Here is a 1,813-nt window from a genome sequence, read left to right on the forward strand (position 1 = left end):
AACATAATAGGGAAGAGTTAAAATATAAAAAATAAAATACTGTAAAGTGTTTTAACGATATAAAACTGGGGAATAAATAAATATGCAGCTATGGACATTTCTACAGTAATGGATATTTGAAAATAGCAGCAACATCAGAGATGTGCAGAATGACAGCAGCAGGTTATTTAACCCTTATATTATGTTGGAAAAAAATTACATTCATTATGTTGCGGGTCACTTTGACCCGCACTGTGTAAATACATGCAAAATAGTCAAGAAAACAGGTTAAACCAATAATCAATTTATTTTAGATTACTTAAACATTTAGTCAAGTGACAAACCATACAGTTTTAGTTCACACACTTTATTTAGGTTTAAAATGTTCCCTCTTCACAAATTTTGTTTTTTAAAATTTACCTTTAAAATTTGCTAGTTACTAATATTTTGAACATTCAACAATTTTAAAGTTCTCCACATGATGGGGAGAATGTAACTGCTTTCTGAAGATGGAATTCATACATTTCACACAAGATGTACTTGTTTTACTGTCCTCTCTGGAGGGACAGAGCTGGGACCTTTTCCTCTTCTCTTCACCCGTCTCCACTTTATGTTGGTTGGGTAGCGGGCAGTCTTGCCCTGGCACCTGTATATTGCTGTGTCCAGATTGTCAACTCCTCCTCTGGTTGAGTTATAATCCAGGATCATTGGTGCCTTCAAGTCCTTTCTTATGCTCAGAGATATATCAGGTTGCATTATATTCATGATAAGAACCTTCTGTTCCCAACATGGTCAGCTTTCTTTTCTGAAGTTCTTCTCCAAGGAGGTAGGACATAGAGGTTGTCACAAGTGATGTTATGATTGGCAGACCTTCATTCATCTTCAGCATCACACACATCCCCTGATTCTTCTAAGCTTTTCCTCCAGATAGCTTTCCAGTATACAGTATACTTGCATATATCATGCATAGCTGGCTTTTGCACCTCAGGCTGCCCATATTATGATATTGGCATTCTGAGAAATGCTGACTGAATCTCCTCAGTTCATGTGATTGCAAATCTGGTAGGACCAGGAGTTTTTATCAAATTAGCTGATGATAGTCTGCATCAACTCTGGTGTGGTGATGTTGTCACTCTTGCGGAAGATGATTGCCTCATTCCTGGGCTTTCATCTGTTCGGGGGATAATAGCAGACTCTTCCTCTGAATCCTTCTCATAGTAGGAGAATTGATCATGTGGGTCAACAATAACTTTGTCTTCTGATTCTGAAATATCCTCTGCCTTAGAAACCTCTTGCTCTACATCACTATCCCAGTTCAAAAATTTGTGAAAAAGACTACTCAGCTGTTATCCTTCAGGAGCTCAGTTTTTGGTGAGTTTTTTCATATAGATGATGTGAGAGCAGTAACAAGAACTAGTGTAAGAAAGTTCCCTCTCTTACCACACCTGGGTCTGGGTCTCAGAGGCAAATGAAAAGAGTAAAGTACATCAAAGAGCCATTTTTATTTACCTGAATGGCTACTTACCCACATTAAAGTGTCCGGGTCAAAATGACCCACAACATCATATTTGTATACATACTCTGCTCCACTACACATCAGAGTGGCCAGATTTTACATACATGTTCATGACCCCAGATGAGGAAAAGTCACCAAATTTCATGAATAAAAAAAAAGATAACCAGTACTTTGATCAACACAAAAACTGAAATGGGTCAAATTGACCCTTAAAGGTACACTATGCAACCGGTGTTGATTTTCCAGTGAGGCTCCCTCCAGAGGGCGAAAGTAAAAGTGCACTGTCGTAAATATGCTCAGCTGTTCTCCTGGTTTCTC

Source organism: Cyprinodon variegatus, unplaced genomic scaffold, assembly GCF_000732505.1.
Source record: "Cyprinodon variegatus isolate N-32 unplaced genomic scaffold, C_variegatus-1.0 Scaffold1685, whole genome shotgun sequence".
Taxonomy (NCBI): Eukaryota; Metazoa; Chordata; class Actinopteri; order Cyprinodontiformes; family Cyprinodontidae; genus Cyprinodon; species Cyprinodon variegatus.